The sequence below is a fragment of the Bos grunniens genome, chromosome 1 (genome assembly GCF_055505025.1).
Source record: "Bos grunniens cultivar Pamir isolate PY7600 chromosome 1, Bosgru_T2T1.0, whole genome shotgun sequence".
Taxonomy (NCBI): Eukaryota; Metazoa; Chordata; class Mammalia; order Artiodactyla; family Bovidae; genus Bos; species Bos grunniens.
Window position 1 is genome coordinate 7975969 of NC_141165.1, and position 23128 is coordinate 7999096.

The following is a 23128-nucleotide window of genomic DNA, read 5'->3' on the forward strand; positions in this document are numbered from 1 at the left end:
CCCCTAGAGAGGGGAAAGGCTACCCACTCCAGTATTCTGGCCTGGAGAATTCCATGGACTGTATAGTATATGGGATCACAAAGAGTCGGACACCACTGAGCAACTTTCACTTTCACTTTCTTTTATTTAATGAACTAAATGGCAGTCATTGATGTATTTTCTAAAGACACAATGTTTTATACTGAAAAACTAAAAATTTTACCTAGTTTCAAAATAACTATAGTAGGGAAGTATTGCAAACAGCAGGCAAAAAAAAAATCAGTACATACAAGCTGATACAAGCTTCAAAAGTACTGGTAGGAGCTATCTTATTTCTTAAGCTGGGTGAAGTACACAGCTGTTGCTTATTATCTTTTAATTTTATGTATTATATATTCTCATATTCACAATTTTAAAAATTTAACCCTCAGGAAAAAACAAAAGGCAAGAGGTTTAAAAGGACAATTCAGATGGTACAGAAGATGTCTATTAAGAATAAGCTACAAAAAAATATAATAATAATAAGCTACAAAAATGAAAACAAAGTTGAGGGACCTAAAATTTTATTCCATGGATCAAATTACTATGTGGTTATATTCAAATCATACACTGTGACCCGCTTTCCTTATACACTTCTGCTCATTTACACTAATAGAGTAAGGAAGTCATAGAAAAAAATGTCTTTATTTCAGAAGCAGACTTTCAAGAATTAAAACAGCCAAAGGAGTCATACAGGGAATGTTTTGATACCTAACACGCAATTTAAAAAACCTATCACCCTAATTCCAAAAAAGATGATCAAATGAGATATTGGGGGGGTGGGGGGGAGTCTTTTCACTAACTGGGGATTTCAAGAGAAATCCTAAAAACCAAGAATATTTATGACTTCCTCTAGAATCCAAGGAAATACCCACAGTCTTAAAAAAAAAAAAAAAAAAAACTGAAAATGCAAAAAGCACAAGAGTTTAAATCAAAATTATGAGTAAAACTGCAGAGTAAAGGACCTTCACTATACCCCAACCACTCAGCTGACACACTTCACAGACGCTGACACACACCCAACAAGCAGGCCCTCCTGTTTTACCAGCAGGGACACCAGGGCTCAGACAGATCAAGCAGCCTGGCCTAAGGTCACACCGTGAGAACTCTGGTCCCACACCAAAGTTCACTTCTTTCCGCCACTGCTTTCCGCCACTGCAAGATCCTCTCACTAGGGATCACCGAAATGGTCATAAGAAAATTACACACCTGCAAGAATCCAGGTGGACTAAGTCTGATTTTAAGTCTCACCATTTACTCTTCTGCCTCAACCAGGCCAAACATCAATAAAATTCATAAGCAGTAAATCACTTTGTAAAAAATATTTCAGTTTAGGAGAATAAAAAAGTAACTTTCCTGAAAAGTCAGCCTGGCAGAGAAATTCTGATTATAACATGTAACGATTTGCTATATATTCCTTAAAAAAAAAAAAAAATTGAAGACAAGCAGAGAAGAGTGTAAAAACCAAGAGTAGGTAAGTCATTTTTGCACTAAAGCCTCAGGCAAGATAAAAAACATGAAGAACTATAAACCTGGGTCTTGGATCATATGACTGGCATGTTAGAAGTGGGAGCAGCTGATACATGGGGTTTAAGGACAGAGAAGAATGTGATTTCTCATGAAACTGAAAATAAAGAACACAACTCTGAGTAAGCATTGGAAAGAAGGTTCAAGAAATAAGACCTGAGTGGATTAAATAAATAATGCCCCAATTTTTGCTACCTCAAGCACCAAGTTACCTGGGCTCGCTAGGACTACATCTGGGCTAAACTGAGACAAAATTAGGCACTGTATATTTGGCTACAGCAATAAGCTCAGGAAAACAGGAGGGAAATAACTCATAGGCATATTATCTGTAACAAGGCAGAGTGCATTGACAAGTATCTTTTTTAAGACTGGAGAGCAGAGACTGAGAAGTTTCTAGGAGTAGTGGTGGTGGTGTAGTTGCTAAGTCGTGTGCGACACTTGCAACCACATGGACTATAGCCCACCAGGCTCCTCTGTCCATGGGATTTTCCAGGCAAGAGTACTGGAATGGTTTGCATTTCCTTCTCCAGGGGATCTTCCCAATTCAGGAATTAAACCCAGGTCTCCGGCATTGCAGGCAGATTCTTTACTGACTGAGCTACGAGGGAAGCCTCACAGGAGTCGGCTATGACGAAAAAAAGTACTGGTACCCTGCCACTAATTCAAAATATATAAATGACCACTGACACTGTGGCCTTCCTGGTGCTTCAGATGGTAAAGAATCTGACTGCAATGTGGGAGACTCGGCTTTGATCCTTGGATTGGGAAGATCCCCGGGAGAAGGGAATGGCTACCCACTCGTTTTCTTGCCTGGAGAATTCCATGGACAGAGGTTACAGTCCATGGAGTCGCAGAGAGTCAGACACGACTGAGCAACTGACACTTTCACCGATACTGTATTTTGCTTGCCATCTTTTGTCTCCTTTAGTGAGTGTGAAAACAATTATTTTCACAGATTTATACAACCTTCAAGTCTATCAACATACCTACATGTTTTCTCTTATATTCCAAGTTCCTCAAACTTGAATATTCAGACCACAGAACTTTTCAGGCTATCACTATATATATACTAAGAAATATCCCATCATAAGCAGACCGAAGTTCCAAAGGTTCATTTAAGCTAGCCGGCTGCAAGGTAACACTAAGTACTATTCTAGTTACATGTGGAATTGAGCAGACTTCTACAGTGCGACTCGCCCCCAGCCCACCTCTCCCTCAGAGTTTCAGGCCCACCTTTCTGAGAGTCCTATGAACTGAGCTTGACATCCCAGTTATTTTCCTTTCCCACTTATTACTGAACGTGAGATTTTGTATTTAATGGACACATAAACACTTTCCTTTAATTCATTTAATTCTCATAAATAATTACATAAGTTAAGTAGCACAATTACCTGGTTTTACAGGTGAGGAGACTAAGGCCCAGAGAAGTGAGGTCGCACGGAGCCACACAGGACTATTTTAGAGATGAGATTCAAATTCAACCAAACGGACTCCAAAGTTGTCGCTCTCAGGCCCCACGTTAAACTGAGTTTATGACCTCCCGACTCTACTCTCCCAACCAAAAAGGAAGAGGAAAGAACAGGTAGGACAGGAAGAAAATCCACTTCTCCCTCCTGTATTCTCAGTTTTGGTCAATGGGTTTCACCACACCCCAGTCTCCCAAACTAAAACCCTAATAACCTGGGACCTCTTTCCTACTGCGTATCCCACATCCAATCCATGCAAATTCTCGTGTTGGGAAATTCCCAGGCAGTCTAATGGTTAGAACTTAGTGCTTTCACTGCCGGGGCCCAGGTTCAATCCCTGGCTGGGAAACGAAGATCCCACTGGCCACACAGTGCAGCCCCCACTACCCCCAAAAACAGTGAGCTCTGTGAACCATCCCAGCAAATGAATCAAACCTAAGGAATTAGTCCCAGAAACCTCCAGTCTATGGCCAGTCTTGATGTCAGAAGTGGACAGTCTCACAGGACTGAGCCCTTTCTTTACCTGTGAGGCCTGATTTTCTCTCTAGGCAGACAGTGTGAGAACTGGGCTGAATTCTCGGACACCCTGATGGCATCTGAGAATTGCTTGTGTGAACAAGTGCCCCCCGCCTCCCCGAAACATACACACATACACGCTGCAATTGGGCACAGGAACCCTTTGCAAAAAGGAATTAAAAGCAAAGTGATATAAACAAAATAAATTCTCTCTCTTCTGTTGCTATGCTTGCTTCCTATCACCTACACATCATGTACTCAGATTCTTTATTACTCAAATCAATCCTGCTCCTAATATGAATTGGGCTTCCCTGGCGGCTCAGACAGTAAAGACTCCACCTGCAATACGGGAGACCCAGGTTTGATCCCTGGGTTGGGAAGATCCCCTGCAGGAGGGCACGGCAACCCACTACAGTATTCTTGCCTGGAGAATCCCATGGACAGAGGAGCCTGGTGGGCACCAGTGCATGGGGTCACAAAGAGTCAGACACGAAGTAAGAGGAATTAAAAAGGGGTGCCTGTGACCAAGAATCAAACAAGGCTGAGGTCCAGTGCATCATGTCGTCCCTCCTTACTTTTCCCTTCCTAACCTCAACACCTGCCGTGATGGCATGCAAGCATTTTATTTTCAAAACAAAGCGTATCTATCAGACAGAAGACACTTGGGAAAAATAATGCTCAATCCCTGAAAGCCTGCAATCCCTTCTCATAACTAGCTTCTAAGAAATGTAATAAAAACCACTACGCTTGCTCTTTCCTTTCTGATAGGACTGACTCTTCCAAGTCAGTCAGTTCAGTCAGTCAGTTCAGTCGCTCGGTCGTGTCCGACTCTTTGGGACCCCATGAATCGAAGCACACCAGGCCTCCCTGTCCATCACCAACTCCCACAGTTCACTAAGATTCATGTCCATTGAGTTGGTGATGCCATCCAGCCATCTCATCCTCTGTCGTCCCCTCCTCCTCCCGCCCCCAATCCCTCCCAGCATCATGGTCTTTTCCAATGAGTCCACTCTCCGCATGAGGTGGCCAAAGTATTGGAGTTTCAGCTTCAACATCAGTCCTTCCAATGAACACCCAGGACTGATCTCTTTCATAATGGACTGGTTGGATCTCCTTGCAGTCCAAGGGACTCTCAAGAGTCTTCTTCAGCACCACAGTTCAAAAGCATCAATTCTTTGGCACTCAGCTTTCTTCACAGTCCAACTCTCACATCCATACATGACCAATGGAAAAACCATAGCCTGGACTAAACGGACCTTTGTTGGCAAAGTAATGTCTCTGCTTTTGAATATGCTATCTAGGTTGATCATAACTTTCCTTCCAAGGAGTAAGCGTCTTTTAATTTCATGGCTGCAATCACCATCTGCAGTGATTTTGGAGCTCCAAAAAAATAAAAGTCTGACACTGTTTCCCCATCTATTTCCCATGAAGTGATGGGACCATATGCCATATGTGAGTGTACACACATATAATTTTACTTATAAAATATGCATTATATGTAAATAGTTTACATAAGCACATTCATATATACACTTAGTTCATTATATGTCCTTTTATAAATATAATTACATATAATTATATAAACCTCTGCGCTTTTAATTATCCTTGAATTTCAAAAATACAGAAAAATAACAAGGTCCAGAAATAATCAAAAAGCACACACTATTATTAACAGTTTACATTTTCTTCCAGCAAGCCTACTACTAAGAGTAGTAAAATGGGTTTTGTTTTACTTCTTTTCTCTGCTAGACTTCTGGGGAACTTAAAGGAAAACGCTGTCCCCTGAGCGTGTCTTAGAACGCGCGGCCTTACAGTCCAGGGCACCAACTGTCCTCCGACGGGTACCTCTGTCACCTGTGGCCCCAAACTCGGTGCCAGTCTCCAGTCCCACTGTCTGGCCCCTCCACTGGTTTTTCTCAACACCTTTCCCTCTAAAAGGAGTACCTCAAAGGTTTGCCCTGAACTAGTAACTCCAGACTTTTCTCTAGCCGCCCTACCCGCTCACTCAGTATCTAGTCCAGAGCTGCAGGATGTGGCCTACAGGGCCACGTTACCACATCAACTCTTTACGCCTAAAGGCATGCAACCCTTTCCTTACACAACTCACATTCCCATCTCTTCCCACCACCCACAACCATTCTAGAAACTGCTGAATTCTTTAGCTACTCTAAATGATCTCGCTCAATCCTATGCATTCTCAAAATGCCTCACGCCTTTCCATTCTTCTCCGTGCCTACTGTATCATCCCCGGCCCAGGCCCTTATTTCACGCGATTAGAGATGCCTCCTAAACTCAGCATCTCCTGGGCCAGATGGTATGCCAGAGACACTAGGGGAGTCTGCAGAACCAGACTGCAGCCTCCACTCCAAAAGATCCTGCTTCAGGAAGCAAGGAGAAGGGCTCGAGAACCTGCCTGGGTTTTGTTTAGTTTTTGTTTCTTTAAATATTTATTTGCTTGGCTGCAGCGGGTCTTAGTTACAGCACTCAGGATCTTTAGTTGCAGCCTGCGAACTCTTAGTTGGGGCATGTGGAATCTAATTCCATGCCCAGGGATTGAAGCCCAGCCCCTGCATTGGGGGCTTGAAGTCTTAGCCAGTGGACCACCAGGGAAGTCCCTGGTTGTTTTTGTTTTGTTTAATATACAAGAACATCCAGGTTATTTACTCTTGAGCACGGCTGGATTTGGGAACTATATTTTACTTAAAGACAGCTCACCCCTCGTCCCATTTTATCACACATTTAGCTGCTGTACACATACGTCGCTGAAGCACAGACTTTCAATCTGGATTTAACCCATCTGTGACTTAGGAACATTAGTCAAATCTTATTGCCCTGAACTCAGAGCTCAGCATGGCATTCCATAAAATAACACCCTCCTTCTGCAGCGATGCTCAATCCTTTGCCCTAACTAAAGTCACCCCTTCTCTACCTGATCTTTACCTAAATCCTAGCCACTCTCAAGACCAACTCATTTCTCCTCATCCAGCTTAAAGCCACTCCAGTTTCTCCTCTGAACCTCCGTTTACCTATGGACCACTATATTTTATTAGTTATTTATGTTATAGTCTTACTCAAATGATATTATCTACTGCTTGGTGAATCTCAGTCTCACATTTCTATTATATCCTAGTAGATGTTCAATGAGCATATTGGATTAATAAAATAAACATGGAAAATACTGTCTTGTATAGAAAAAGTGGGTTATAAAGCAGTATGTAAATATATTTTTAAAAAGGAGAGAAAAGTAATTGTGTGCAGAAAAAAAAAGAACTCACAGGTTACACACAAAATGCAAACACTAGTTATCTCCAGAAAGAAGAACCGGAGGAAACTGTTATTCTTATTTTCTAAAGTTTCTAAAATGAATGTGTTATTTTGTAATGATACAAAATCTTATACCTAGAATTTAAACCTTAGCTAAATCTTAACCTAGAATTTTCTCCTTTTTTTTGGTTGCACCGTAGGGAACGTGGAATCCTAGGTCCCCAACTAGAGACCGAACCCATGCCTCCTGCAGTGGAAGCAAGAAGTCTTAACCACTTCCGCCAGGAAAGGCCCAACCTAGAATTTTCTTGATCAATGGAAATTCAGTAAAAATGACTGACATGGGACATCGACACAATCCTAATATGTGTGACTGATATGCTAATGTCAACATTTCCCAGCCTATACTCCAAATTCCATTGGCCTCACTAGACTCGATGTTCAACCTTGGGGACCTCATTCACAGTCATGCAAATCAATTATATACATAGTATATGGGAACACAAGCTTTCACAAGAGTACTGTTCCCATACAGTTTTCTTCATGGAGCACTGAATCACATTCTGCTTGTAGTCCTAGTTTGCTTAATGTTCATCTACTTTTAGAAACACATTTCATGACGAAAAATACAGTTTATATACAAAACTACATTATCAACAAAAAATTAGAAATACTAAAAATATTCAACACTAACAGAAAAGATGTACAGTCACATAATATCATGTAAATCCTTTAAGTTCTTATTATATGACATGAGGGAAAAAAATCATGCATTATATTTTATCAGAAAGAACTCAAAATCTTCATCAAAGTACAGTCTCAGAAAAGTAAAAGAAAAAAAAAAAAGGCACAGAAGAAACGCTGGAAGAAAATACATAAAATTAATAATGAATGTCTTTGGCTAATAACAGATTATTTTTAATTTTTTTCCTTACACTTTTTAGCATATCACAACTTTAATAAACATGCATCTTCTTTTTATAATCAGGAAAAAAATGGTCCAAGAAATTCATCCTCCATCCTAACAGAAAAGTCTCCATGACATTTAGCTATGGGCCACAACTATGAACAACCTCACGTACCCTCCAACTTTTAAAACTCTGGCCACTGTCCACAGTAAGACTCTCCCAGAAGGGCTCTGCGTCGCCTAACCTGGTGTTCAAGGCCCAGAGCCTTCAGGCTCCGAGCCAGCCCGCCCTCTAACGCCTGGCTCCGCCGCTTCCCAGGTGGTCCCGTGTCAGGTTCTAGACGCCCAGCTGACGAGTGTCCTCATTTACAAAGCGGGTGATCCCACAGAACAGTGCCATCACGATGACACAGCATTTAAAACACGGCACGGTGACCGTGCACTGCGTGTTCCCATTGTTACACTGGCATGTTTTACACTGTCGTGAAGACCCCCACCTTTCCAGTCCCATCTCCTTTCATATATGTGCTTTCCTTGAACGTTCACTCGAGCCACAACGGGCAAAGCTCATCCCCCAAGAATCACTTTCCTGCTGAAACTGCTCCCTTTCCTGCCTGTCAACACCATTTCCCAAGTCCAACGCCAGTGCCTTCTTCTCCAGAAAGTCTCCGACCAGCACCCCTCAAGCCCACCACAGCAGTACTGACACCAGGACGAGGGCCCTAACTCTGCCTTCAACTGGAGCTAACCAATGACACGCGCAACGGCACCTAGCCCCAGAATCTGGGGAAAGCCCTGTTCACCTCCCGCTCCAGAAGGCCAGCTCCCTCAAGTATAGCAGACTCTGGACACGAAGAGAGAGAGAAACAAAGTCATCATCATCAAACCACAATATTGCCACAAAACCTGCTTTAGGGTTGCTCTGTTGACACAAATGAGTTAAAAAAAGTTTAATATTTAAAACAAGATGATAAGCACAGTGAAGTCATATCTGCAATCTAATCATGGAACAAACGACCTAGCTAACTCATTTCAATGTGAAAGACACAAAATTGAGAATTTCTGATACAGATAATGATATATGAGCTAAAAAATATTTTATAGAATTATCAATTCTCTATAAATAGCTATAATCAGAAAAGGCTTGGGCACAGTTTTTGTTTCTTGCTTGGGTCTTTTTTTTGTTGTTGTTAAACACCAAACCTCTTTTCTAAAGACAATATTTTTAAATGTGGTGCTATTTATACTGAAAATGTTAGTAAACCAGGTGGGCAAAATAATGACTGTGGACGCAAGAGGACAAGGACATGAATGTTAATTAAATTCTCTACTTTTATGTATGTTTGAGGTTTTTAGTAACTAAAAAAAAGTTTTAATAAAATCAGTGATGTATGAAATACGTATCAGAAATACAATTTTTTTAACTATCAAATAAATGACAAAAGAAGCTAACTAAAAAAATTTTTTAAATGTGATATTGTAAGACAAGAGAACTTACAAACATACCATGACTAAGCAAAATCTGCTTTTTTTATTCTTTTGTTTCTCTTTGGGGAGAGAAGATAGAGGTTAAAACTGCTTGGGAAACTATTTTACATAAAATATTTTATATAAATCACTAGCAAAGATTTACCTAAATAAACTGATTCCTATAAATTTTTCCCTGGGACATTTGTGCTAACAAATGTACAGCTATGATATGAAAATTCAGGGAGTTGGGGTGAAATTCCCTTTAGGGTGTCATTGGCTAGCTCCGTGGGATCAATGAAGCACAAACTTTCTAATGTCAAAGTCCACAAGACATACAGATCCCCTTACTAGTTTTAGCAGCTAACATTCTCCAACCACTCTTGGAGGGCAGTGGGGGCGGGGGGGCGGGGGGGATTGAACATTGTAACAACTTGCCCCAAAATTTCCTCTTGCTGCCTTAAGTCATAACTGATGTTTGATCTTCCTACTTTTTCACATTACGAAGAGTAACACATTCTTTGTGGTAGCTAATACAGACAAATTATACAATAACACTGAATTTAGTGTCAGACTGAGAGCGAGAGGTCTTCAGTTTCAATTAATTCAAATCAATCCTTTAGTAGATGTGGAAACTCAGGTCTAGAGGTTATGTGCCTTGCTTAAGAGGATCTGAAGTAAAACCAACACCAAAAAAATCAGATTATCAAATCAATGATAAAAGCAAAATAATATTTGCCATTTTAATTGAGCAAACTCCACTGCTACACAGAAATATGGGAAAATATGTATCTGCACAACATAAGCATACTTATTTTTATTTTCATATAAATGAAAATACATAGGAAAATGTCCAGAAAGGTAACTACAAGCCTTCAGCAGCAGGACTATCTTCAGGACAATGGGACTGAGAAGGTGGCCGGGCAGAAGTCGAAAGAGGGACCACCACACGTACTTCTGTATACAATTCAGAAGTGCCATCCTTTACACCTACTGAAAAAAACGAAAAGTAATTTTAAATGCCTGCATACAAATAAGATCCTAAAAATCAAATGATGTCATGACATGATTATAGTTTCAAATTTATCATTCATTTCTTCCACAGCTAAGAGAGAGCACCTGTCCGACTGCACTGAGCTGAGACTTCAACGTTTTTCCTGCCTTTGGACTCAACCAGAAACATCAGCTCTGACATCTTGAGCCTGCTGGCCTTCAGACTAGAACTGAAATCATCAGCTCTTACTGTTCTCAGGCCTTCAGACTCTGACTAGAACGACACCATCGGCTCTCTGGGTCTCCAACTTGCCAACTGCAGAGTTGGGGACTTCTCAGTTTTTACAATCACATGAGCCAAGAAGAGACATGGGTTCAATCCCTGGATCAAGATCCCCTGAAGCAGGAAACAGCAATATTCTTACCACTCCAGTATTCTTGACTGGAGAATTCCATTAACAGAGGAGTCTGGCTGACTACAGTCCATGGGGTCACAGAGAGTTGGACACAACTAAGCAAGTGAGCACACAGCACACAATAAAATACAAACCCAAACATAAATTCAAGGTGACCAACCAGCCTTGCAGAACTAACATTAACATTCTTAAAAAGAAAACAGTATTCAATCAAAAATTAGTAAACAAGAAACAAAAAAAAAGTGATCCACAGTCAAGGGGACCAACTCAAGGTTGGATGAGATGTTACACTTGGTAGACAACAACTTTACAACTTTGTATTTTATACAAAGAATTAGAAGAAAATGTGTTTCAAAACTTTCATGAACTTTGCTCTTTAATGTGTGAACAGAGTATCTCAGCAGAAAAACTGAAACTACAAAAAAAAAAAAAAAGAACGAAAAGAAAATAATAAAGTCACAGGAGACAGTGAGAAAATAGTAGAAAAACATGTTAAGAAATCATGGCTAAAAATCTCTCACATTATAATTACACTGAGACATGTCACAGGCAAACAGTTCATAACCAAAGACAAAGAGAAAAATCTTAAAAGTGGCCAGAGAAAAAAATATATACAGAGAAGAACAAAATAGTAATTACAACTAACATCTCACTGGAAACAACGGAAGCCAGAAGACAGTGGAACCCCACCGTTAGCGTGCTTCAGTGACAACCACCACCAATGTGGAATTCTGCACCCAGTGAAAATCCACTTCAAGCACGACGGTGCAATGAACGCTTTACCAGCACACCTGAACTACAAAACCACTGAAGAGTGTTCTTCAGGCTGAGGGGAAATGATACTGGCTCGAAACAAAAATCTATACAAGAAATGAAAAATGCCAGAAATGGTAAATAAGTAGGTAAATTTTCAAAATGAATATTTTTTCTTTCTTCTACTTAGAAGAGCATTGATTGCTTAAAACAAAAACTATAAATTGCAGCTTAAAATGTGCTTGAAGCTAAAATCACAAGACTGTAACATATGTAGGAATAACACATGGTAAGAATAAAAAAATATGCCAACAACTGCACCAAGTGGGAGGCAGGTAAACAGCCTGATAGTGTTCATGGTTATCCCATTTGGGAAATGGGGAATGGGAGGTGGAAAGTGGCAGATCAGATCAGTCGCTCAGTCGTGTCCGACTCTTTGCGACCCCATGAATCGCAGCACGCCAGGCCTCCCTGTCCAACACCAACTCCCGGAGTTCACCGAGACTCATGTCCATTGAGTCAGTGATACCATCCAGCCATCTCATCCTCCATTGTCCCCTTCTCCTCCTGCCCCCAATCCCTCCCAGCATCAGAGTCTTTTCCAATGAGTCAACTCTTCACATGAGGTGGCCAAAGTACTGGAGTTTCAACTTTAGCATCATTCCTTCCAAAGAAATCCCAGGGCTGATCTCCTTCAGAATGGACTGGTTGGATCTCCTTGCAGTCCATGGGACTCTCAAGAGTCTTCTCCAACACCACACTTCAAAAGCATCAATTCTTCAGCGCTCAACTTTCTTCACAGTCCAACTCTCACATCCATACATGACCACAGGAAAAACCATAGCCTTGACTAGACGGACCTTTGTTGGCAAAGTAACGTCTCTGCTTTTGAATATGCTATCTAGGTTGGTCATAACTTTCCTTCCAAGAAGTAAGCGTCTTTTAATTTCATGGCTGCAGTCACCATCTGCACTGATTTTGGAGCCCAGAAAAATAAAGTCTGACACTGTTTCCACTCACTGTTTCCCCATTTATTTCCCATGAAATGATGGGACCGGATGCCATGATCTTCGTTTTCCAAATGTTGAGCTTTAAGCCAACTTTTTCACTCTCCAGTTTCACCTTCATCAAGAGGCTTTTTAGTTCCTCTTCACTTTCTGCCATAAGGGTGGTGTCGTGTCATCAACTCTAAATACTTAAAAACAGATATGAACTTCCCTCAATATATAGGACACCTTCAGGAGTTCCTGTGAAGCCCATGCACAGTTATTACAAGCACACAAAGAAACCCTGCATCCCAAGAGAAACTTAGTGGGTAAACAACCCAATTTCACACCCAAGGAATTAGAAATAATAGAACCATCTAAAAAAAACTTCCAAATATGTATCTCAAGATGCTTAGAAAAAAGAGTCAATTTTTTATTCAGTTCAGTCGCTCAGTCGTGTCCGACTCTTTGCGACCCCATGAATCGCAGCACGCCAGGCCTCCCTGTCCATCACCAACTCCCAGAGTTCACCCAAACCCATGTCCATCGAGTTGGTGATGCCATCCAGCCATCTCATCCTGTCGGGTGACCAAAAAAACCAGGCAGGTTCAACAAAGAACCAGGTATTAAAATTAACACACACACATAATACATTTATGTTTATGGCTGGCTCATGACAGCAAAAACACTACACTGGTACCTTCCCTTCTAAGTGCGACCCTCTTTTCTTTTTAAACAACACTGTTTACTATATGTTCATCTTTTTCAAAATGACCAGTCCAAAATTAACTAAAAGAAGGTATAATTAAAATATATACTCCAACTGCAACACATTTTCAAGTTTGATACAAAGAAGCAATTTTAGGAAAAGTGTCATCATAATGTATTTGTCACTATTCTTCTACAATCTGCACCTTCTCACAAGGTCATTAAAATTTCTACATTGCTAAAATGTGTCCTAATAATTTGTATCATTTTCCTAAATTAATACTCATTTTCAACAAATCCTGATAAAAATTATCACTGTCGGATTGACCCAGACCCATAACCTCCACTCTTAGAGACTAGTAACTCAAAAACCATTATAAATGACATGTGAGGTACTAAAATTTGGGGCAATGCCTCCCAATTTGAATTCCAAATTTGAAAATCAAGCTAACGTTGAAAAGATGCATAATACACTATAAATGTCTACTCTAACTAGAAATATACTTACAAATATCTAAAAGTTACTATGTCAAAAACAACCTTCCTCTACTCTTCTATATAATGTATCAATGGTGGTGGTTTATTCGTTAAGTCATATTCAACTCTTGAGGCTGCTCTGTCCACACAATTTTTGCTCCTATGTCCAAAAATCTGCCTGCAATCTATCAGAGTGTAAGCTTAAAAAGGTCACTCTCCAAAAAAATATCCACATCCTAATCTCTGGAACCTACAGTTGCGATCATATTTAGAAACAGGTCTTTACAGATGTGACTAAGGTTCAGCTAAGGACGCTGAAATGAGATGATCCGGGCGGGTCCTACACGCCTTTACAAGTGTCCTTATGAGAGCGCTAGACAGACACCAACACCAGCAGGACAGCAGGCAGGGAGCCACGAGGCAGAGCTAGAGTGATGCGGCCACAGGCCAAGGAACGCTGGCAGCCGCCCGAAGAGAGTCTCTGAAGAGATGCCCTGCATCAACCAACACTTCAATTTCGGCTCAGGGGTACTGATTTCAAGGCTTCTGACTTCCAGAACAATGAAAGCATATATCTGTTGTTTTAAATCACTAAGTTTGTGGTGGTTTTTTACAGAAGCCACAGGAAACTAATACGAAGAGATAAAGACATTTCCAATCTTAAAACATGTACACTTACAAACATCACCTATGAAAAGTGCTTCAGTCTGTATTTGTATTCTTGGAGGATGTGGAAAAGTATGCCTAATTTAATATCAACATCTCATTTGGAATGATTTGCAATCCTAACTGCTTTTTTGTGAGTTCCTTCAAGATTTAAAAAGACATAACCATTGGAAGACACAGAATGTAAAATCCCCACCACTTTCATCAATCTGGAAGACTTCAGGAAAGCTTTCACAGGTTCTATCCCAAACAGCAACTGCTAAAATGCTGAACTTTCACTGTCAACGACATGAGGGCAGAAACTGTATTTGTGGCTTTTCACTACTTCACCCCTAACTTTTGGTGCATCATCAAATGAATCAGCCTGAGTTATATTTCCTGTCAAAATTTCCTACGACTGCACTCTTTCCCTTCTCTACCCTGCAGCTTCATCATGAACCCTTGGGTCTCTATCCATAGTATCTCAATGGGTTAAGCAGTAACCATGCCCTTGTGAAAGCCAAGGCACACCTAATACGCCAAAAAGAAGGAATAGTCTGACGTGTCCTGGGTAGTCGTTTCACCAGGAAAAAAAGCCACTTACTTGAACATCTATGTACAAGGTAGAGTTGGGTCTAACATTACCAAATGCTTCTCAATTTAGAGCAGTTGATAAAGAATCCGCCTGTGATGCAGGAGATCCTAGTTCAAACCCTGGGCTGGGAAGATCCCCTGGAAGAGGGAAAGGCTACCCACTCCAGTATTCTGGCCTGGAGAATTCCATGGACTGTACAGTCCACGGGGTCACGAAGAGTCGGACACAACTGTGTGACTTTCACTTTCTTTCTTTTACCAACTGCTTCTAGGTTTTAAGATCCCATACTCTTTCCACTAAAGGACACTGCCCCTCTCAACCACAGAACCGCTGCAGCTGATTAAGGAGATCTGCGTATGTGCCTGGCACAGGGTTTGAATCATCAAATTTAGTTCTGCTCCCCTTTACTTCAGAGAAGGGGCCGCATCCTTAACCTTCACAAGCTTCTCTATCATGTTCCTTTCCTTACAAGGTCCAGGAAATCGCAATACAGAGAGAGACAAGTGTCCAGGTCCCTGACAGACACTGGTCCCTCTGGGGTAGAAAGAAAAAGGGAAGTCCCTCCTTCTGTCTCAAGCTGTGCTCTTTACCTTACATGACCTCACCCATCTTCTGAACTTGAACGTCGCATTCAGAACCTACCTTGTAACAGTTGTAGAATACATCCCTTAAGAAGAAAATTCTCTTAAGAGTGGTACTGTGATTTAATAGTCTTGTCTTCTCTACCAGGTTGTAATTTCATTACGAACAGAGACTATATCATATTCAAGGCCAAAGAACAAAGCAATTTCCCACACAGATGACACTGAAGATATATTTAACTGAAGTCATCAAGTTGATACATGGTAACTTTAGAAGAGAAGTGGAGAAGTGAAGAAGTGACGCTGCTCAGTCGTGTCCGACTCTTTTCGACCCCATGGACTATAGCCTACCAGGCTCCCCTGTCCATTGGATTTTCCAGGCAAGAGTACTGGAGTGAATCGCCATTTCCTTTTCCAGGGGAACTTCCTGACCCAGGGATTGAACCCAGGTCTCCCGCATTGTAGGCAGACGCTTTACCATCTGAGCCACCAGGAAAGTCTTAACACGATGTTAAAATGAAAGTATATAAATTATTTGGTTTGTGCTATACTAGTACTTATGCTGAGCAGCTAACTTTTTCCAGAATCTCTGTTCAATTAGGCAAGGATTAAGAAGTCTGGATTTCTATCTTATAGTAATTTCCCTGCTTACTTCTAAATGGAGATATGAGCACTTAACCTTATTTACCAAACAAATTAGCACAATACCTGGTGTAGACTTTAAAATGCCACCTAACATTTCTGATAATATGTTTTAATTTATGAAGCAGTTTTAAGTACAACTCATGTCACGTTCTCTGAACCCTACAAAACCCAGGAGATATGTAATTTTTGCACTTTCACATATGAGGCACCTGAGGTGTAGACTATCCAAAGCAGTGGTTCCCATCCCACTGACATCTGCATCAGAATCACCCTCAGGGGCTGGTTAAAAATTCAGCTTCAGAGACAGAACCATCAGAACCTCCAGAGGGTAGGGCCAGAACCTGTATTTTGAACAAGGGCCCCAGGCAATTTTCACACAGGGCCAAATTTACAAACTTCTAAGAATTCAGAGCCCACTGAGGTTTGATGGCATTTAAGAAAGAGCTTTGTTCTGCTGGGCTAGTTTACCAAAGGGAACTATGTGCTACTCCTCTGGGCAAGAGATGTCACTTGTGACAGAATGTGCACCTAAGTGTTTCCAGTAACACAGAATGCACAAAAGATTAAACAACTCTTTACCTGGCTTGTACTTTGAGGAGACAAAGGTATAATCGGTTAGAGCTGATTAGTTTCATTTTCCTAATAATTTCAGAACATGCCTTTCAAATATACTCAGCATTTTAATCCAAATGCCAAAATAATTTACTTCCTCTTTCTGTTTACCATAAGATTTTTGGTAAACAAAAACATTCAGTAAAAAGCTTCCCCCAAAAGGATACTAAGAAAGCTAAGCAGTTTCCTCCACACTGTCTGCGGCAGAAACAAGACAGGCATCTCCTTCCTCTGTAATTATCGTCACACACACAACTGCCCTGTTGGGTTCCGCTTCCCAACTTCCACAGCAGCTGGGTATGGCCATATGACCAAGTTTTCATAGACGGAGTGCGAAAGGAGGCATGGCTGACACTTCTGATCTTTTAAGACAAGGAGTGAACACGTCTCTGTCCCTTCACCTTCCTAAGAAATGGGGCAAGGACAACACAGATGAGGCCCATCCCAGGGTACCCTGAAGGATCAGGGAAGAAGAAATGCCTGTCTCTGAATGAGCTACTGGGGCCGCGCCGCCACCCCGCCCCGCCCCCACCCGTCGACCTAGCAGTTCACCTCGAGAGGATTCTACGTTCTCAGAGCCATGGAAGTGCCGGCTCCCAGTTACAGCAGCCTAACTGTGGACCCGAATACACCACTCCTTGGGTGGCAACTGGAACCCATTCACTCTAATGACATCAGCTGAGGGCATTTCTAAGGTGTTTGACACTAAAATGTTGCATGATGAAGGGCTCTTAAAAGATCATTTATGAAAGTCTAGAGGTTAAGAAGGCAGTGGCACCCCACTCCAGTACTCTTGCCTGGAAAATCCCATGGACGGAGGAGCCTGGTAGGCTGCAGTCCATGGGGTCACTAAGAGTCGGACACAACTGAGCGACTTCACTTTCACTTTTCACTTTCATGCATTGGAGAAGGAAATGGCAACCCACTCTAGTGTTCTTGCCTGGAGAATCCCAGGGACAGGGGAGCCTGGTAGGCTACTATCTATGGGGTCACACAGAGTCGGACATGACTGAAGTGACTTAGCATAGCACAGAGGTTAAGAATCATGGTGTGTAGGAAGAACACTGGACCCCGGGCCTCCTAACTTTCCAGGTCACCTTCCTCTATTCAACATTATGCTAAGATTAGATTCTAAAATCAGAAAAGAGAATGACACTTTTAAAAAAATAAACTTTGGGTTAATTTTATTAATTGAGTCAACAAATAACCTACCCCAGCATCTGCCAGTTGCCAAGCAATGTGTTTTCGCATGAATGCAGATTTACAGAAACCTTTAGATTTCTGGCTGAACTATGCCTTTAACTTTCCTGAGCCTGGACTAACTCCACAGAAAACAAAACCAGGACCAAGACGTTAACACTACTCTGAAGGACCTAGAAATACTCACATCAAAATGAATTTTCTTTGCAGAAGGTGATCTATTAGAAACTTCTCTTCTCCTTCTCCCACTGTGTGTGTGTTAGTCACTCAGTTGCGTCTGAATTCTTCACAACCCGTGGACTGTAGCCCAACCAGGCTCCCATGGGATTCTCCAGGTGGGAATACTGGAGTGGGCTGCCACTGCCTTGTCCAGGGGATCTTCCTGATCCAGGGGTCGAACATGGGTCTCATACATTGCAGGCAGGTTATCTACTGTGTGAGCCACGAGGGAAGCCCCCCTTCTCCCACTACTGCCCAAAACTGCATTTTCATTCGTACCCCGTACAAAGCGAGGAAAGAAAGCAGCAAACCAGAGTAGCGGCGGCCGGCCCATACTCTTCCTGCCCCAAGAACAGGGGCGCCGCCTTTGCCCCCACCCTAATCCCCAGGGCCTGCAGTGCACAGGACACAGGCCTGGCTCCCAGGAGGGACAGGAGCACATCCTTTCCTGGGCTACAATGGACCCTCGTGAGCTGGGTGTGAACCAGCCCAAGAACAGGAGGAGCTTTTGCTAATGTAAAGCTGAAGAGTTTCCGAATCCCAGAACAGAATCTGTTCTCACAGCGCTTTGTCCGTAAGGGTAAGATCAATCTGGCTGGATGCAAAAACACCATGGAATAAAATGTTTTCACCAACCCTCAAGATTTTTAAAGGAAAGCCTATTTAGCGTAGGTAAAACCTTAGTATTAAAAAAACATTCTCCAAGATCTTGCTTCATTTACAATACATTCTTAGGATGTATGCAGTAAATAAAACTTTCTTAAAGCAATTTCAAAAATAAATAAATAAATAAATTAAAAAAAAATAAAAATAAAAAAACATTCTCCAGATCACACATTAAGTTTTCCAGGATGGGGGTGGTGGCTCAGATGTGGTGGGACAGGTACTATGTCAGAATTACTCTTACAGAACAATGGTTCTCAACCTTCTTTCCTTCACTCCCATCCCCAGGAGGAAAGCCTTATTTAAATCTCTCCTTGACGAGAGGAATGAAAAATTGTGGAATAAGACCTTGTCAGGTAGTGTTGAATTACGGGGGGTCACAAAGCACTGTACTAGCTAAGATTTTTTTCACCTCCCCTTGCCCGAAAACAGTTTCTCCCCCTCGGGGAGTGACAGTGCCCCTTTGGAGAATCAGCTGCAGAACCTAAAAGCGGGATCTGCAAACTACACATCACCCAGACCCCTTCTCAGACATTTGGATATGCCAACTCTGGGGCTAGAGCCAAAAATCTGCATCTCTTAAGCTTTCCAGAGAACTCGAATGTATTTGGTCAATGAGCCACAAGGAGCCACCCATTGTGATAAATTTCCACTGTCACACTCAAACCCAGTTAACAGGATGACCTCAACATGGAATCAAGATAAGAACTATTTAAATGAAATGAACACTGTCATATTCTGGGCATTAAGGAGAGATCTATTCAGAGGCAGAAAAAAATAAGTCTTGAGCTGCCATTACAGAAGATGTAATTATCTGTCTCTTCTTTCTCCTGTGCAAAGGATAATCACAGGGCTACTGGAGAAATATTTGAGATATTTTATGGACTGCAACATGTGGCCCCAAAGGACATCCACATCACTTATTTCACAAAGTACGTACTCTGGGTTTTTATCTAGTGTTTTAGGTGTAACTTGGAGCTGAGTAAGCCATAAAGTACTCCACTGTCTCTTCAATCTCCAAATCTCCATAATTATAAACCCTACCAAAATTATCAATCCACAGTCTAAGTGAATACAACATATTACAGCTATCTGAATGTAGTTATAGCAAAAATGGCATATAATCAGATCACTGCATTATAAAATGGATAAGCTGGTCAGATTAGATAATAAAAAACAGAACAGAAAAGTGGTCTCTTTCCACTTCAGACAGGTATTTTCTGAAGTTCACGTCCCTTGGTGGTCCCAATAAACCACTTTCGCCCAGTGTCCACATCTTATACTGTCTCCTCTGCTTGAACCGGACTGTCCTGTGACTTGCTTTTGACCTAAAGGATCTGGTAAAGATGACACTATGCCAGTTTCAGGAATAAAAAGTATTAAGATGGCCCAGTGGCTTCTGCTGTTGGCACCACCAGAATCCAGTCGCCACCACATATGAAGTTCAACCACCCCAAGACCATGCCGTGAGAAAGCCCACAGCAGTCATACAAATAGGTTACCAGAGGAAGATGTCTCAGACACCACATGGGCTAGAATCCACCATCTCGGACTTCCCAGTCCCAGGAGATACCATGTGGAATGGAGGCAAGGCCTGCCCAAATTGGAGAATCGCGAGCAAAGAAGAACATTGGTTGTTTTAAGCCTCTGAGTTTTGACATGATTCACTAAATAAATACAGATAACCTCAATACTTTGTATGCAAACAAATATGGAAGAAAAGCTAAAATGCACCTGTTTGCAAGATGTTTGAAGGTAACACTCCACATCTGAAAATAAGTACTGTCTTGAACTTGGAAAAAAAGGCTGGTAAATTCTTACATCTTATTTTGTATCAGCACACTTCTTTAACGAATAACTCAGAACTCCTACCAGATTGTTAATACTGAGGAGAGAGGCGGGTCAAGACTCCATCTTCAGGCTAAAGACCTATACACATCCACACACAAAATAGCTTATTAAACTTCAGTTAAGAAGCTGCCTATAGATAATCTCTTTAAGAATATACCCTCCTGGCTAAGAATACAGAGTGGAGCTTTTTAAACTGATTTGTATCCTCACACAGAGGCAGTAATGAGAACCAAAGAGAACTGTTATCTGCCAGTAGAAAATGACAACCATGGGTAAGTCTTTATATTATGGGTTCAAACACTTACTGAGAAATATTAAGACACACTCTGTGCCAGGCATCCTGGATACCAGAAAAAAAAAAAAATAATCCCTGCCCACTGCTGCTCAATCTAGCCAAGGCCCCAAATACAAATAATGATTTTATAAATGCTACTGATGCTTTAGAATTGTGGTGTTGGAGAAGACTCTTCAGAGTCCTTGGACTGCAAAGAGATCCAACAAATCCCTCCTAAAGGAAATCAGTCCTGAATATTCATTGGAAGGACTGATGCTGAAGCTGAAACTCCAATACTTTGGCCACCTGAGGTGAAGAGCCAACTCATTGGAAAAGACACTGATGCTGGGAAAGATTGCGGGCCGGAGGAGAAGGGGACGACAGGATGAGATGGTTGGAGGGCATCACCAACTCGATGGACATGAATATGAGCAAGCTCCGGGAGTTGGCGATGGACAGGGAGGGCTGGCGTGCTGCGGTCCATGGGGTCGCAAAGAATCGGACACAACTGAGAGACTGAACTGAGTAAAACTGTGCACAATGCGAACACGAGAAGGAACCAATGAGAACACAGAAGACAGAGCTGTTCTTTCTACCCCATTTCTGCGTCCTTCCAGGGGAGTTAGGAAAGACTAGAGGAGATGACATCTGAGATGAGTAACTGAGGTTATGAAGACTTTCCCCAAAACCCACCCGACAAGGGCTGCAATTCAAACATTCTAACGTCGGCTGTACTGAGGGCACATGTGTCTGATTTCTTCCCCAAATGTCCTTAGCATCTACATCAGGGCCTGTCACATAACAAGGAATGCAACATGTTAAATTTTACTCCTATAATTAGACCTCGGACATTTCACTTAGCATCACTTCTTAAAGATGAGTAATGGCTTACAGAGCTGCTTTGAGACTTAAGTGAGCTGCTATATGATGACAGTGTTTGGAAAATGAAAATGGGATCTAAAAGCTTGGGTGGCGTTATTATATTAGAGGAAATAGCATTTGTGCATCTGATGCCTCAAGTGCCTACTATGCCAAGCTCTGGGCTCTACGGAAAACCTTGTAAAAGCAGCAGACAATGTGCCTCAAAGGAAGACAGAGGAGCAGAAAGCAAAACACGTGTGGGGAACCGAAAGCCACTGAGAAGAGCTATGAAGTGGAGCAAATACAGTGGGGCTGCAGAAAAAGAGTGCGAAGATAAGCTGAGGTCACCTACAAAGAGAAGCTGAATATTCTAATAAGCTTGGTCTTCACTGCTTAGAGACGAAAGTCATGGATGGTTACAGGCTGTGGAGAAACAGCACAATCAGGGTGAGAGCAGGTATAGGAGGAGGATGGCAGGGCTGAGAGCGTAAAGAAATAAAGACCAAAAGAAGTCTGAAAAAGGAATATTACAGCTTCAGTAAGTACAAGTTCAACACAGTGGATAATCCAAGCATTTACAATTATTCTCACAAAGCTTCACTGAAAATTAAAGCCACCTAAAATCAGTAAAGACATCAAAAGTAATAGTAATAATAGAACCAAGTAATGGTCAAATTTTTAGATAATGAAAAGTCATGGACAGTGGCAGGAGACTTAGAGAATGAAGAAAGGCTCACAGTAAGTGTCTACACCCGGAGACACCAATGAAAATGGTTACCGAATCCTGAACCTGGAAGCGTTCATCAGGACATACACACATTCTCTGTCCAGAGACCTGGGGAGCACCCACACCCTAACAGCAATGAGCGTACCGAACGCTCAGATTTCGGTTTCTAAATACCATTCTCCAGGAAAAGAAACCAGCGCTCCAGGCAGAGTTCTCACGCTTGACATCAAATACATGACCCATAAAAGAAAAATTTAATATAAACTGGACTCTGTCAAAATTCAAACTTTTTGCTCTGAAAAAAAAAAAAAAGACTCTAAAGAGGAAGAAAAAACAAGGAACAGAAAGGGAGAATCACATATCCAACAAAAAAAAAGACCTTGTATCCAGAACACATAGAGAACTCTCATAACTCAAAGTTAAGATTTTTTTTAAAAAACCTAATCAGAAAATGGACAAAAGACATGAACAGATATTTCACCAGAGAGCAGACAGAGATAGCAAACAAGCAAATGAAAAGATGTTTAACATCCTTAGTTATTAAGAAAATGCAAACAGAAACCAGAGCAGGGCACCACCACACCTACTAGGAAGCTGAATTAAAGAAGGTGACAATACCAGACCGGGGCGGGGAGGAGCAAGGGGCCAGATGCCGAGGGACTGGGCTCCTCACGCGTGCTGCGGAGGACTCACCAGGCACACACGCCATGGGGAACCGGTCCCGGGGGGCCTAGAAAACCACACACATGCCCAGCAT

At 41.7% G+C, this 23128-nt stretch overlaps 1 protein-coding gene across 15 annotated transcripts in view; it reads right to left on the reverse strand.

The window, feature by feature from the left end:
* DYRK1A (dual specificity tyrosine phosphorylation regulated kinase 1A) overlaps window positions 1-23128 on the reverse strand; it is a 144664-nt gene that overhangs the window by 97221 nt on the left and 24315 nt on the right. The window contains exon 2 of one of the 15 annotated variants that reach the window (XM_086403821.1): window positions 2937-10158. The exons of the other annotated variants lie outside the window; for them this stretch is intronic. The gene's annotated coding sequence lies outside the window, so the exon portion shown is untranslated. The remainder of the gene's footprint in view (window positions 1-2936; window positions 10159-23128) is intronic. 15 annotated transcript variants of the gene reach the window in all.